This window comes from Ochotona princeps, chromosome 9, assembly GCF_030435755.1.
Source record: "Ochotona princeps isolate mOchPri1 chromosome 9, mOchPri1.hap1, whole genome shotgun sequence".
Lineage (NCBI taxonomy): Eukaryota > Metazoa > Chordata > Mammalia > Lagomorpha > Ochotonidae > Ochotona > Ochotona princeps.
In genome coordinates this window covers 79,314,944-79,331,686 of record NC_080840.1, presented here as the reverse complement: position 1 = coordinate 79,331,686, position 16,743 = coordinate 79,314,944, and the positions used below count along the sequence as shown (strand labels likewise).

The 16,743-nt window shown below is 45.4% G+C and overlaps 1 pseudogene; it reads left to right on the top strand.

The window, feature by feature from the left end:
* The first annotated feature begins 4,505 nt into the window (after positions 1-4,505).
* On the top strand, positions 4,506-13,539 carry LOC131481126 (transcription factor SOX-2-like; annotated as a pseudogene).
* The last annotated feature ends 3,204 nt before the right edge of the window (positions 13,540-16,743 follow it).

The window sequence follows — 16,743 nt, the reverse complement described above, 5'->3', positions numbered from 1 at the left end:
TGGTCCAGACCTGGGGGTCAGACAAGCTGGACAAAATAGCTCCAACAGCTGGCTAATGGATAAATTGTTAATGGAATGGGATGTACTGGGCAGGACTGCGCAAACATTAGCTTACAAGCGAAACTAGAAACCAGGATGGAGCACAGGTCATGCTGAGCTAGGCTCTTGCACCTACTGGTCTGTGTGAGTCAGGGACACTAAGCCACAGTGTCTAAGGCAGAGGCCAGGACAGGCGAGGGGCTGAGCCAAGCTGAGTCAGAGCAACCACTGGCAAGCGCATGATCTATGGCTGGGAACAGGCCCAGTTGGGGAGCTAGGCGGACACCCTAGCTGGGTTGAGGTTCCCACCAAGGTGTTCGTGGGCTGCAATGGGGGCTGCATTCTGATCAGGAAATGGTTGTAGTCTTCCTTTGCACTAGTGTGGACTGGGATGGGTCAGGGAGAGAACAGGCTGAATCAGTTCACGTCATCCACAAAGGTGCAGGTGCCCACCATGACCTGAGGGGGCCCTAGGTCAAACCCTGCGCTGGGTCATAGCAGGCTGTGGGATGAAGTCACACAGGAAGTGGCACTGGAGTTCATCTCACAAGCACCAACAGAGTAAGGGTGATGAGTCACCACATGCAGCCACGCAGAGAGGCAGCAAAGACAAGAGTCACAGAACAAAAACAGAGGACACTACACACAGGAAAGCTTGACCCACTTTTCAAGATTATAGCACTGACATTCAGGGGCTGGGGTAGAGGGCAAGGGGAGGGGAGGGAGGGGAAAAGCAGGACCCCTGGAATACTCCAGTCCCTGACCCGGTGGGAGGCAGGGGGTGGATGGAAGCAGGATCTACCACTGGAAGAACCCAGTCCCCAACTTGGCCTTGGAAAGCGGGTGTGGTAGGGATGTGGGAGATGCATGGTGGGTGCAGGGCAAGCGGACCTGGCTCTGGAGTTGCAGGCAAGTGAGCAGACTGATGCAGACACCATGTCACTGACCAAGGCAGGAGTGCTAGGGGAAGTGTAGGCGCTGGGGGAGGGGGGTGGTGTTGGAACACAGGCAGAATGTGATGCATGAATGTTGGGGTCCATGTACTCTGGCCCAGGCAGGCTGGCTCCATCCGGGACAAGAGGTCATTGTGTTGGGTGGGGTGTGGGTGCAGGGAAGGCAGAGACCAGCCCAGGCTATCGAGCGTGGCAATGGCTGGTGGGCAAGAAGCTGTCTGAAGAAGTAGGTGGCCAAACCAGCTTGGCTATAAAGCTGTGGACTGGGCGGGTGTGATACAGGCACACTGGGGATGTAGGCAGGGGGTGGATGCAGCCTAACAGCCTGGGCCTGGATCCAACGCCAGCAGGTTGGCGGGGTGTACCTGCTGTGGAGCAGGTTGCTCTGGCAAAGACGACTTAGCCCTAGAGCAGCCTGCGGGGTGACAGGGTGGCCTGAGAAGGGACACTGGGGATGCAGACAGAGTTGTCTTGGAGCAGGCAAGGGCAGCTCTGAGCACATAGGGTGCTGGGTGAGACCACCAAGCCCTGGTGCAGTGGGCTTATGGGAGGGAGCATACTAGAGACACACTGTGGGCCAGCATAGCCCAGCCCTGCCTGGAAGGGCCGGCATGAAGTTTAGGGTTGTTGGGGATGCCGGAAGAACCTCTTGAGTCTGAAGTGGCATGCGGGGCAGGCAGGCTGGCTACAGATGCAACTTGCAGTGGCTCAGCCATGAAGTGAGCAAACCAGAAAACAAAGCACCAGGACATGACAGAGAATGAGATCTGGGAAGCAGCCTGCTTACACTTCACAGAGAGACCCACACTCAGCAGCTTCCCCAGGTCCCAGGCCTTGGGGATCACTCTCACTGAGGACACAGTGCCCAGGGGGGTTCACTGCCCTGACTGAGGGAATCCTAAGGAGCCAGAAATGTGGCACTATGGACCTGAGAACTCCTCACAGCCTGCAGAGTCTCCTCCAGCATCTTAGCTCTCTGATGGAATAACACATTTCAGATCAAGTAAACACTGTGGTCTCTGTGATTTTCTTTTAACATCAGATATGTTAAACTTACTTAATACCAATTTAATACCAACAACTAATCATAACACACTTCAATTATTTCATCATCTGCAGTTAGTACAGGCTTCAGGGTCAAGCTGAATCTTGATACACAGGTGCAGGTTAATGTTAGTACATAGCAGGTGTCAGTTCTTTCTGGTCTTTTGCCCCTTTTAAGAAGCTATCTAGGGGCCCATGTCAGTATTCCAGCAATAACATCCTCTGCTTGCATGGGCCAGGATCCCATGCACGTGCTGGTTTTAATCCCAATGACCGTGCTTCCCATTCAACTCCCTGCATCTGGCCTGGGAAAGCAGTGGAGGACAACGGAAAGCCTTGGGAATGTGCACCCACGTGGGAGACTCAGAAGAGGCTCTGGGCTCTTGATTTTGGATCGGCGCAGCTCAGGCCTTTGCAGTCCCTTCAGGACTGAATCAATGAGCAGAAGATCTTCCTCTCTGTCTCTCCTCTCTGTGTATCTGCTTTCCAAATAAAAATAAAATGAAACTTTTAAAAAGACTGTTATTCCAGACATTGAGCACAAATTATACTTTTTCTTAATCCAAATACACTCACAACTTTTTGTACCCTTTCTGCCACCAGAATCAGACCACTGCAATATTTGCTGGAACGACTTATGAAACCAGTCACAAATACACTCAAAAATTGAGAAGTGCTCTAGGATATCAAAATTTCACCTTCACAATGATTCTTTACTAGTACAAATTATCCTCTGACTAAACCAATCTGTGGATGCAAAGTGAAACTGCTGTGTATCCCAAACTCACTACCCTAGGAGTTACCTGGGTCTTTGCCAAGGTTTTACTCCCTAGGTAGCCAAGGATGAGAGGACCCAGAATGCATCAATCATTTCTTTAGATGACATTAATATGTCACCAAGAAATGGAGCTCTGGATGGGCAAAGAAAATATTAATGCTCCAAGGGGTTAACTATATGAACTAAATGGAACACAACAGATGCCCTCCAGTTTTAGGGCATCAGCTGCCACTCTGAATGGCGACCCCCATTCTACTGCTATCTTTCAGGGGGAATTAGTGAGCCAGAGGATAAGATAGACATGTTTGTTTGTTACAAGTATTTTGAAACTCAGAAAATAAAAAAGAGTGTAGTGAGAACCATATAACTGTTTCAATGGGGGATCGAAACTTGAGACGTTTCCAACAGCTTAATTTAGTTTTTTCTTACTTACAGGCAGACTTTTTCCTCCACTCTGTCACTTCCCACATGTCTGTAACAGCCACAACACCAGCAATAAGTCAACTTTTTCACACTGGTACGCAAGCCGCTGTCTGCTGCCTCCCAGCCTGGACATTAGCTGCACACTGCATTTGCACAGAACTGAAACCCAGCCATTCTGATGGAGACACAGGAGTCCCAATGTCATCTTAACCACTGTCACACACCCACACAGGGCAGTGATGCCTTCCTGTGCTGTGTCAGGTGGGCATTCACTGCTTTTCTCCCATGCCTACTGTTCACAGCAAACAGTTCTTTTAAAGAGCTAATGCTTATTGTGTGAGATAGGGGGAAAAAAAGAAAACAACTTGCTGAATTGTATCTTGTGGGAAATAGTGACTCCTGTTGTGATTTTTCAGGGCAGAGAGCAGCACTTGGCATTGAGGCAAGAGTTCTGTACATTCAGATTTATTTCCTGCCTTAATGCTCTCTACTGAACCTGACTTATTCCTTCTACAACTCATGGGGACATTTAATCACAATTGTGAGAATTTAAGGGAATGGGTGACAACATATCAGAAGCCATCAGGATAAATCAGTAGTGCTGCCTTCACAGCTCCTTTTTCAGGTTCTTCTAGAGAAACCCCTTTGCGTGAGTCCCCGTGCACTCCCTTGGCTTCGTCTACAAGGTCACTGTGCCACCCCAGGCCTCTGCCAAGCACAGCGCCAGCACCACATGCTGCCCCACAACCTTGCAGCACAACTCGGAGGAAAACAAGGCTGTTTGTTCTAACTGCTGGAGTCTGTGCTGCTCTGGTGTCAGCAACAAGAAAACTGCCCCAGACCCTTAGGAGGAGCTTCACTGAGGCCTGAGCTGGGGCCTGAGACGCTCTTCATCAACTCAAAAAAAAATTAGGACAACAACAACAACAACAAAAACCAACAACAACAAAAAGCTTTAAATACAGAAAAAAGGAAATCCTGCCCAACGTGAAGGTCGAACTGTCCCTGGGCACTCCCCCCTCCTCACTGCACAATGGCTTCAACTGGGAGTCCTAGTGTTCAAGGTCAGTGCTGCAGAGTGAGGACCCCAAGGTCCCCCTCCTGGCCCCCGCCCGCCCCAGGGCCTCCGGAGATGCTCTCACACACTCACCCTTCCCAGCTTCTGACGAGTCGGGGGTCCTGCAGAGGCTCCTGCGGGGAGGGAGCTCACAGGGCAGCACTGGCTCAGCCATCTGCGCCTCTCCACCAGCACAACCAGCAACGCGGCTATGGCGGCGCCCCACAACAACCTCCCGCCTGCTTCCACTGGGCTTCCTCGGGGCTCCCTGATTGGACCAATCCCACAGACCTTGACTATGCATGACATCACAATGCGCAGCCAATCAGCATCACAAAGGGTAGAGGGGCAGGTAGGTAGGATTCTTGAGGGAGGGGGAGTGAGGGGCGGGGCTTCACCTCAGGCTGGAAGTGGCCTCCTCTCTTGCAGCTTGAGCCTTCCAACAGCAGGGGCTCCTGTCACCTCTCACATCACTCCACCTCCTAGCCTCTCCTTCCCTCCCTGCTTCCTGATCAAGTTTGGAAACAAGAAATGTAGGACAATAGTCTGCAGATACACCTCACCGAATTTTCATTAGTCTGCTACTTTTCTTCTTTATATTGGCAGTTTTTTCCATTAGTTCATTTCACTTTTTAAAAAAAATTTATTTATTTTCTTTCAAAGTCAGATATACAGAGAGGAGGAGAGACAGAGAGGAAGATCTTCCGTCCAATGATTCACTCCCCAAGTGACCACAACGGCCGGTGCGTGCCGATCCAAAGCCGGGAACCTGGAACTTCTTCCGGGTCTCCCACACGGGTGCAGGGTCCCAATGCACTGGGCCGTTCTCAACTGCTTTCCCAGGCCACAAGCAGGGAGCTGGATGGGAAGTGGAGCTGCCGGGATTAGAACCGGCGCCCATGTGGGATTCCCGGCGCGTTCAAGGTGAGGACTTAAGCCGCTAGGCCACGCTGCCGCGCCCAGTTCATTTTACTTTTTAAAGTGCAGATTACACAATCACAAAAATGTGTAAGACACAGCCAGAAGAGCGTTGCAGCTCACTTGGGGAGTGAATCATCGGAGGGAAGATCTTCCTCTCTGTCTCTCCTCCTCTCTGTATATCTGACTCTGTAATAAAATAAATAAATCTTTAAAAAAAAAAAAAAAAAAGACACAGCCAGAAGAGGACATGTCCAGATTCAGTCTAGCAAAAGACAACTTGCAGTGATAGATGTAATTCATATTTTATCTGCATTTCACATTTTATGCACTATATATGTATTTCTACACTTGATCTTAGCCAAAAGGCCGACAAGCGATCATATATGTATTTCTGTGCCTCAGTTTCCACAATTTGTGACTTTTGGTTTATGTTCTAAAACATCTTTTTAAGGGATATTTTAAAATTTTTTGTGGGAAAAAGGGTACATTGTAGTTCATTTTGAACTGGCCCAAAGAAACAGATCCTAACATAATATACTCAAACTAAGTAGCTATTTCCTGAACTATGTCCTTTTTACTTAAAAAAATAATAAAGCGTTTTTATAGTTGCAAGGCCGAGTTGCAGAGAGGAAATAGAAACAAAGAGAAACATCTTTCATCTGCTGATTGACTTCCCACATGGCCATAACAGCCAAGGATGGGCCATGCCAAAACCAGGAGTTCCATTCTGGTCTCCCACATGGATGCAGGGGTCCAAGTACTTGGGTCATCCTCCACTGCTTTCCTAAGCACATTCACAGCAAGCTAGATCAGAAATAAGGAAGCTAAGTTAAAAAGGGGAGTGTTTATAGTGTCAGAATCTCAGGCAGTAGCTTAACCAACTAAGCAACAATGCTGACTCCCTATTTTTTTTTTTTTTTTTTTTTTACTTTTGTTGTGAACTTTGTATCTACTAGGCTATTAAGCCTTTGGCTGTCAGGTAAATAGAAATGAATTATCTTTAAAAATATTCTTGCAGGGAGGGAATTTCAGCTAAACTTGAACTATGGTTATGCAGTGGGGTGGAAGAACCCACCATGGGGGGAGGGTGGGGGGGAGAATCCCAGATTCTATGTAATTACAACACAATGTAATTAATGAATAAATTTAATAAAAAAATATTTAGTTGAACAAGAAAGTACTTAAGTGACAGATTCTATTAACATGTATCAAGATTTTATATATTATAACATATCACTTGGTTAAAGTAGATAACTAATTGTGCAGTTGGCATTTAAGGATAGGTTACTTAGGGGCAGACATTACAGTCGAAGCAGATTAAGCTGCTCCTTATAATGCCAGCATCCCATACTACAGTGCTGGTTCATGTCCTAGCTACTCCAATTCTCATCCAGCTTCATGCTAATGCACCTGGGAGGGCATGCTCCTGCCATCCCTCCATTCTCCATTCCTTTCTCTTTGAGGAGTGAGCCAACAAATGTAAAGAGATAAGACCTCTGTGTGTGTGTGTGTGTGTGTGTGTGTGTACTTTTCTTTCAAATAAAAATAACTGAATGTTTTAAAAAAAATTTAAACACACAGAGAGAAAGTCAGACATACAGAGAGAAGGAGAGACAGAGAGGAAGGTCTTCATCCACTGATTCACTCCCCAATCAGCTGCAATGGTCGGTGTTGCGCCAGTCTGAAGCCAGGTGCCTAGATCTTCTTTCAGTTCTCCCACACAGCTGTAGGGATCCAAGGGTTTGGGCTGTCCTAAACTGCATTCCAAGGCCATGACCAGGGAGCTGCATGGGAAATAGGGTTGCTGGGATTAGAACTGGTACCCAAATGCAATACCAGCAGGAACAAAGCAAGGACTTAGGCCACTAAGCTACTGTGCTGGGCCCTGTTTTAAAATAAAATTCTAAGTATTTCAGAAATTCTTCCCATAATCGTGTGAATGATTACAAGTTTTATGAAGGGTGATGTTTATATCCCAGAAATGGGTTATTTGCAAAGCATTTCTTTCTTAATGACTTTTACTATTTTTTATTTTGATGTTTATTTATTTATTTATTTATTTATTTATTTATTTATTTATTTATTTATTTAAAGACAGATTTACATAGAGAAGGAGAGACAAAGAAATGAATCTTGCCTCTGCTGGTTCTTTTCACAAGTGGACACAACAGCCAGAATTGAGTTGATCTGAAGTCAAGAGTCTCATCCAGGTATTTTATGTTTGTGCAGGGTCTGAAGGCTTTATACCATCCTCAACTGCTTTCCCATGCCACACGCAGGGAGCAGGATGGGAAGTGGAGCAGCTACGAATGAACAGGCACCAATATGGGATCCCAGCTTTTGCAAGCTAACACTTTAGCTACTGAGTGATTGTGCCAGACCCCCTAATTTTCGCTAATTTTGTTAACAGATTGCCACAATAGCTAGTTTTCAGTATATGCAAACTCTCATTTGAGGCTATTAATGGATCCTCACCTACTGGGATTAGCCTTGGAAATTTTGCTGGTATTGGAAACCTGGAAGAAGTTCCTGGCTCCTAGGTTAGGATCAGCTCAGCTCTGGCCATTGCAGCCACTTGGATATTCCTTGTGCCTACAGCATAAGCTACTTGCATGTAAATGATAATGAACTGCGTGACCAATAATCAATATTTCCCTCCACTCTCTCCCATCTAAGTCACACTGGGCTCCACCTACTTCTCACATCTCACTCCTTCCTTCACCCTCCTCTGTCTGAAGTTCCCTAGCTAGCTTTCCTCACAGAGAATCTGAGCGGCCACAACCACTTCTCCCCCTCCTCCTCCCTCTTCCTCTGCTTGAAACTAGTTTTTCCAATATTTAAGCATTTTCTTCTATTTTTGTATGCTTCACCCACACCCACCCCTAATCCAGAGGGATGGGGTACAGGATAAGCTAAGTAACATCTACTTATAAACAAAACAAAACAAAATGTTACTTGCCAAGCTTGTTCAGTAACTTGCTAGAACAGAGCCCTCCAAAAGTAATAAACATTCAACTAGATTTCTACGCCTTAAATTTTGAGCGTAGAGGCCTAGCAGCTAAAGTCCTCACCTTGAAAGCACCAGGATCCCCTATGGGCACCAGTTCTAATCCCGGCAGTCCTGCTTTCTATACTGCTCCCGCTTGTGGCCTGGGAAAGCAGTGGAGGATGATGACCCAAAGTCTTGGGACCCTGCACCCGCATGGGAGTCCTGTAGGAGGTTCTTGTATCCTGGCTTTGGATTGGCCCAACACCGGCCATTGCGGTCACTTGGAAAGTGAACCATTGGATGGAATATCTTCCACAGTGTCTTTCCTCCTCTCTGTATAACTGACTGTGCTCTAAAAATAAAATAAAATTTTTAAAATTTTCTTTTTATTTAAGTGAGATAAATATTTTCTTTTGTAAATTATTATTTCATTTTATGACACGGTATAATAGGCTCTGGGATTCCCGCAATCCCTCCTCAGCCATCCCCCCATATTGAATTCCTCCATATTGCTACAGGGGCACAGTTCATATCCAGCCATGATTCTGTCATTGTGGGCAAAATCCATGGAGAGAGTCCAGCATCCCATTGTCCAGTTAAATTCAACAGTTTCATTGGGTGACCCTCCTTGGTACAAAAGTGGAGCTGGCAGAATATCATCCCCTTCAATGAAAAGCCACTACACAACTTCAACAACAGAAAGAAACATGGAAATTCACAACATCATGAAGTTAATTAACATGGTATTGAGTGACCCATTTGTTAGAAATTGCAAGTTCTTAATCACATCCTGTAACTACTTCATTACATCTCAATTGTAGTATATACACAGTCAGTTGCTAAAAGCCTTAAAATGGTTATATGGCATGATTCAGCTGGCTCATGTCTATTTTCATTTTTATATTTAGCAGTTTATAGTATTCAAGTGTGATTTTTACTGAACTTTGCAAAATTTAGGATAGTCCAAGCAGGCTTATAACTTTCATAGCCATATGTGAACTATCCAGCACAGAGCAATTTTAGGTGGGGTGTGCAGAGAAAGCTTCTATACCTTAGTGTGGAGTAACTGATCTTTGTGTTCTACCTAGTAAGGTATATGGAAGTCCAAGCTGACTTTTTCCTAACTGTTCTAAGCTTTTCTTATTGGTCTGTCTCTGTCTATCTGATCTAATTTTTTTTTTTGGGGGGGTGGGTGGGTTTACAGAGCGACCCTGATGGCCATTGCAAGAGAGGATGGAGAGCCAAAGTTAGAACTAAGTAAAGACCAGAAAAAGCTCCTCTCCTGAGTCCTGATAGAAGTTTACTGTTCTTCTGTTTCTGAGGACTGCTCAAGGCTCCTGTCTGTTGCTCTGATGACGTTAGATCCTGTGAGGAAGGATCTGGGCTTCTTCCATCCAATGTGGGAAATCTGATAGGTAATAGTTGACCTCAGAGTTTTTGGCCTATGAGGGTTCCCCAATTCCCTGTGATCTCCTTGGCAGTTGTGATATAGTCCTTGGTACACATATTGATATTTCTTGGTGATGTACTGGGAGTCTCTGGGATCCCCTACTGCTCTGTGCATATGACCTCCTGTTAAGAGGCTGTCAGGATCCAGGATCACTCTTGGATCCCACTGTATGTCTTTATAGTTTTTGCTAATGTCAAATGCAGATTCGAGTCTGTGTCTGTAAATTACCTGTTACAATCTTGACAGATTGCATTTAACTTCTTCCTCACACATTCTAAGAAGGAGGAAGATTTATCTGCTCCCCTGAGCCACTGAAGATTAACATAGGGTATAAAAAGCATATCAAGCGTTTCACTTCTCTTTTTCTTTTATATATACATATATTTAATTTTGAATATTTGAATTATGTGTTACAATTTCATATTGACTGGTATTTTCCCCCAAAGTCCCACCCCTGACAGATTTTCCCCATTTTACTCCAGTGGTACAATCCTCCATGAGAAATTGGAATTCCATCAGTCTCTTATTTAAGTGTACCCAAACATTGCCAGAGCAGACACTCAAACCGTCCAGCATCCCGTTCTCTACACTTTTCCCGGAGTTTCATTGGGAATCCATCTTTAATCTGGATACAGGGATGCATGTTGCATTGTATCCCCACATCTGAATATGGTAGGCCCCACTACCCCATCACTATACATTTCCGTAATTGAGAAACCATGAAACAAGGTCAACAACTGGTATGAGCTAGAACAACAGCCTCAACAACAACAATGACAATAACAAACTACAGTTCCATGAAAAAACACACCACTGAATAACCAACACATGGGTGATAAGAAGGAGATGCAAAAGTCTCTTGGGAAAAATGATGCCATCATATAGTCCATGAGCTGGCAATGAATTCGACAAGAGAAAAGAGTATTTTTGCTGGGATCCTATATGGGCACCAGTTCTAATCCCAGCTGATCCACTTCTCATCCAGCTCCCTGCTTGTGGCCTGGGAATGCAGTCAAGGATGGCCCAAAGCCTTGGGACCCTGCACCCAGGTGGTAGACCTGAGGAAGTTCCTGGTTCCTGACTCCTGGCTCTGGATCAGCACAGCACCGGCCATTGTGCTCACTTGGGGAATGAATGATCAGAAGGAAGATCTTCCTCTCTGTCTTTCCTCCTCTCTGTATATCCAACTTTGCAATAAAGATAAATACATCTTAAAATAAAGAGAGAGAGAGAGAGAGTATTTGGAATAAATAAAACTGAAATAATAAACTTCAAAACACATGGGATGCAGCCAAAACAAAACAAAAACAGTACCAATTGGATTATTGAAGTTACACATTCCACACTGGTTTCCTTATATAAGAGAGAATATATGATATTTGTTCTTCTGTGACTGAGTCATTTCACTGAGCATAGTGGTCTCTAGTTGGGACCACCTGGTTGTAAATAGAATGATTTCATTCTTAATAGCTGAATAATATTCCATGGAGTAGATGTACCACAGTTTCTTTAACCACTCTTCTTTGGATGCACATCTAGATTATTTCCATGTATTTGCTATTGTAGCTTGTGCTACTGTAGATAGGATTACATATCCCCTTCTCATATGCAAATTTCATTTCCATTGGGTATATTCCCAGCAGCAGGATAGCTGGGTCATATGGCAGATTTATTTGCAATTCTCCAAGCACTCTCCATACTTATTTCCACAGTGGTTGAATTAGCCTACACTCCCACCAGCAGTGAAGGAGGGTGCCTTTCTCCCCACATCCAAAGTATTTGGCACGATTGGCCAGTCCCAGCCTGTCTTCACTTCCCGAGCTCCCCATGTGAACCCAAGCTCCCACCTGGCTGCTGCAAGGACTGATCTGTGGCTGCTTCTGGATCCCTGGTTGTCCTTTGAGTCCGGATCACAGCTCACCAGTGGCAACTGGGTTCTGTTGCCTAAACACCGCTCAGCTGTGGTCACCTCTTCCCTGTGTGCAGGGGTTCTCCAAGTACCTCCCTGCTGACTTCCTGGCCCCTCACTTTTTCTGTAATCTGCTCTCTATTCCTTAGCCTATCTAATAATTTTCTATCATCTGAAACATGTCTACGCCCTTTGCCGATTTTCTAAATGTAAACTTAAGAATTCCTAGCCTCTTGTGCCCTAAGAGCAATGTTTGTGCCTGATTAAATACAACTCTCTTTTTTAAGATTTAGCTTATTTTTATTGCAAAGTCAGGTATACAGATAGGAGGGGAGACAGCGAGGAAGCTCTTCTGTACAACGATTCATTCCCCAAGTGACCACAAAGGCTGATGCTTGCGGATCCGGAGCCAGGAGCCAGGAACTTCCTCCAGGTCTCCCACATGTGTGCAGGGTCCCAAGGCTTTCCCAGGCCACAAGCAGGAAACTGGATGCGAAGCAGGACTCCCAGGATTAGAATCAGCGCTCGCACGGCTGTCTATTAACTTGTTCAAAAAAGTATCAGGGGTTGTAAAGGCAGAGAAAAGAGTGCAAAAGGGGGACAGTAGTTTGCTGCCTCTTTAAGGACTGAGGGAACAAGAAGAGGAGAGAAAGAAAGGCAGAAAGAAGTTTGAGTCAAGGGCTTAAGCCTTTCCAAAAAAATAATCACAACAACAATAATAATAATAATCGCAGTTGGTGGCGGCGGCATGGGCCCGAGGTGGAGGGAAACACTGCTTTTTTTAACCCGATTCCAGTTCGCTTCTCTCTCTCTCTCTCTCCTCTGTCCCCTTCCTTCCTCCCCTCCCCAAGTTGCTCTCCTCCACCTGGTCTCCTCTCGGAACCCGTGATCCCCAATCACCCCTCGCCCGCCAGCCTCCCCTACACATCCTCCTCCTCCTCCTGCGGCCCCCCGCCCCCCAGATCCCGTCGTGCCAAGGATCTCTGGCCGAGGGTCTCTGGCCTTCATCTGCCGGGCCCACGCGCACAGCGCCCGCTTGAGACGAAGCTCAAGGTGCTGGGCCCACTGCCGAATTCCGGGGGGGGGGCAGCGGCCATGGCAACGCCCTGGCAGCGGCGGTCGGCAATGGCAACCTAAAGGCCCAGGAACACCTTCATGGTGTGGTCCCGTGGGCAAAGTCGCAAGATGGGCCAGGAGAACCCCAAGATGCACAAGTCTGAGATCAGCAACTGTCTGAGTACTGAGTGGAAAACAGTCGGAGATGGCGAAGCGGCCGTTCAGTTCATCGTGAAGGCCAAGCGGCTGAGGGCACTGCACAAGAAGGAGAACCTGGATTATAAATATTGGTCAAGGCGGAAAACCAAGACTCTCATGGAGAAGGATAAGTACACTCAGCCCAGAGGGCTGCTGGCCCCCAGCAGCAACAGCATGGCCAGCGGGGTTCAGGTGGGCACCCGCCTGGGCGCGGGCGTGAACCAGCGCATGGACAGCTATGCGCTCGTGAAGGCCTGGAGCAATGGCAGCTACAGCATGATGCAGGACCAGCTGGGCTGCCTGCAGCACCGGGGCCTCAATGCGCATGGCTTGGCTCAGATGCAGCCCATGCATCGCTATGACGTGAGCACGCTGCAGTACAACTCCATGACCAGCTCACAGACCTACATGAACGGCAGTCCTACCCACAGCATGTCCTACTTGCAGCATGGCACCCCCGCAATGGTACTGAGCTCCATGGGCTCAGTAGTCAAGTCCAAAACCAGTTCCAGCCCCCGCTCCCACTGCTGGTTACCTCTTCCTCCCACTCCAGGGCACCCTGCCAGGCTGGGGACCTCCAGAACAAGATCATCGTGTACCTCCCCGGTGCAGAGGTGCCAGAGCCCGCCAGCCCCAGGTGAGTGCACATGTCGCAGCACTACCAGAGCAGCCCGGTGCCCGGCACGGCCATTAACGGCACACTGCCCCTCTCGCACATGTGAGGGGCGCCCACAGGACAGCGGACTGGAGAAGGACTGGGGGTGGGAGGGGAGGTTGGGGGGTGATAGTGAAGTGGAGAGTAGGGGAATGACATTTTCAGAGGAAAAGGGAAACAAAACACAACAACAACAACAACAAAAACAAACAGGAAATGAGAGGGGTGCAACAGTAGAGACTGAGAAGGAAGCATGACAATAAAACAAGCTCAGGCAACAAAAATCCTGGTATGTTGACAAAGAAGAAAATTTCATTACTCACAGCAAATGACAGGTTCAGAGGGGGCTACCTGGAAAGAAGAGAATTAATTAGATTTGGACTTTTTAAAAAAAGATTTATTTATTTTTATTACAAAGTCAGATATACAGATAGGAGAGACACAGAGGGAATATCGTCCCTCAGATGATTCACTCCCCAATTGAACACAACGGCCGGTGCTGTGCCGATCCGGAGCCAGGAGCCAGGAACCTCCTCCATGTCTCCCAGAAGGACGCAGGATCCCAAAGCATTTGGGACTGCTTTCCAAGGCCACAACCAGGAAGCTGGATGGGAAGTGGAGCAGTCAGGAACTGGCGCCCATATGGAATCCTGGCATGCTCAAGGCGAGGACTTTAGCTGCTAGTCCACTCCGCCAGGCCCAGATTTGGACATTTTACTTATTTAAAAAATTATATAAAAGGAAAAAAAAAATTATAGTAAGTTACTGGGAAAACAATCTCCGTGGTCTGGTTTTAAAAAGGGCAAGAGTTTTAGATTGTACTAAATTTCTTTTAACTTACTGTTAAGCAAAAATGGCCATGCAGGTTGGTATCATTGGTAATTGATAATAGTTTTTGCTCAATCCCAAACATTCCATTTTGTTCAGATGACAGAGCATCGACATAAAATTACTGTATTTGAAATATTTTCAGATGGTTTGTAATATTTCTGTAAGTTTATTGTGATATTTTCAGGTTTCCTTCACATCTCTCTTCCTGTTTTGTTTTTTCCATAGTGTATTTTAAAAGATTTGGCTCTGTATTATTTGAATCACTCAGCCGAGAATCCGTATATATATTTGAACCAATACCATTCTTATAACAGGTACAATTTCAACTTAAGTTATTACTCCATTATGCACAGTTTGAGATAAATAAATTTTTTGAAATATGAAAAAAACTAAAAAAGAACCAGCGCCCATATGGGATTCCGACGAACTCAAGCCAAAGAGTTTAGCCACTAGGCCACCTGGCTGGGCTCTAAATACAACTCTTGCTGTAATCTGTAAAGCATGCAACAGTTATGTCAAGAATAAACTGGCATAGATTTAAAATGTAATCCACTGTTACATTGTTCCAAGGTAAGAGGGGAACTCATGTTCTCTATCTCCTAGATTTTATATTAGCATGCAAACTGATGTGGAAGATTGTGAATTAAAATCTATGCTTGATATAATTGATTATAGTCCTTAAGGTATAAATTGCAGGGCCTGGCAGCGTGGCCTAGTGGCTTGATGTCCTTGCCTTGAACATGCCAGGATATCATGTGGGCGCCAGTTCTAATCCCGGCAGCTCCACTTCCCATCCAGCTCCCTGCTTGTGGCCTGGGTAAGCAATGCAGGATGGCCCAAAGCCTTGGGACCCCGCATCTGTGTTGGAAACCAGGAAGAAGCTCCTGGTTCCTGGCCTCAGATCCACGCAGCACTGGCCGTTGTGGTCACTTGGGGAGTGAATCATCGGACAGAAGATCTTCCTCTCTGTCTCTCCTCCACTATGTATATCTGACTTTCCAATAAAAAAATAAATAAATCTTTTTTTAAAAAAGATGAATTTTGGAATTCAAATTTATAAAAATCAGTTTTGGACAAGGTGTGGTAGCTTAGTGGCAGAAGTCCTTTCCTTGCATGTGCTGGGATCCCATATGAATGCCAGCTCATGTTTCAGCTGCTTCACTTCCCTTCCAGCTTCCTGCATGTAGCCTGGGAAAGGAGTAGATGATGGCCCAAAGCCTTGCGACCATGTACTCTTGTGTAAAACCTAGTGAAGGCTCTTGGCTCCGGGCTTTGGAGTTTCTCAGCTATAGGTGCTGCAGCCACTTGGGGAGTAAACCAGCAGATGGAAGATCTTCCTCTCTGTCTCTTATCTCTGAAATCTGACTTTCTAACAGTAAGTAAATAAATCTGTTTTAAAAATAATCTTTTTATGATGCACTTTGAAGTATTTATAAATCTCTGTGATGCTGGAATCATGTGAAACAAAAATGTGTACACACATAAAATATGTATTTAAATAACTATTTTTTCTTTTTTTAATAATACATATTTATTAAAAATTCAAATACAGAAATAAAAGCACAATATCCCACCCAATATACAGACAGCCACATAAATCCCCTTCCCTCTAATCCCATTCCCCAGAGGTTATCACTGTGAACAAGTTAAAGTATATCTTTTGAAACATTTTCCTTTGTATATACAGGTATATATAAACACACATAAATGCACTTTTGCCTTTTACAAAAATGAAATCATGTAAATGTACATATTAATCTTCAATTTCTATCTTCATTCATTCAGTATACAGAAAATTCACAACAAATATGATTATCAGTCCTCTTGGGTTCGTTTTCCATTATATAAAATTCATATTCAAGCATCAATTACAAAACTCTTGATAATATACTTCCTGTCATCTTTGAGTCTCATCTCTAACCACTCCAGTATGAAAAGACTGGAAAATAAATTACCTAAATTCTTCCTGAAACAAAGGCAGTACAATCAAACAAAAAAACAAACGAGGAACACACTCTGTCATTCCTAGATTTCGGCCTTTTCACTTTGTGTTACATTCTGCCTGGACTTTTCCATCTGGCAATATTTAAATAACTTTAAATGATGTAAATTATATATATATTTACTCTATGTAAATTTTGAAAGGTTTATTACCAGGTACACTTTTAGACAAGTATGATGAGTCTCTATATAAAGCCCAATAAAACAAGCAGAAGCAAAATTGTGTTGTTCTCAGTGTTGACTGAATGGGTGGGCTAATTCTCCAACTGATAAGTATGCCTGTGGCTCTGACAAAACCCTGTATTAGCTAACAGCACTGCTATGGAATCAGTCAGCACCCAGCTGGGTCACCGGACCAGAGCCTGCCCTGCCCACATCTTACCATTGATGCTGAACAAGCAAGGCAGTGGCCCAGTGATGGCCAGTCAAGTGAAAGGCC